This window comes from Formica exsecta, unplaced genomic scaffold, assembly GCF_003651465.1.
Source record: "Formica exsecta isolate Colony F162 unplaced genomic scaffold, ASM365146v1 scaffold155, whole genome shotgun sequence".
NCBI classification, from domain to species: Eukaryota; Metazoa; Arthropoda; class Insecta; order Hymenoptera; family Formicidae; genus Formica; species Formica exsecta.
In genome coordinates, this window is record NW_021848872.1 from 290,542 (window position 1) to 290,755 (window position 214).

The window sequence follows — 214 nt, forward strand, 5'->3', positions numbered from 1 at the left end:
TATATATATATATATATATATATATATATATATATATATATATATATATATATATATATATATATATATATATATATATATATATATATATATATATATATATATATATATATATATATATATATATATATATATATATATATATATATATATATATATATATATATATATATATATATATATATATATATATATATATATATATATATATATA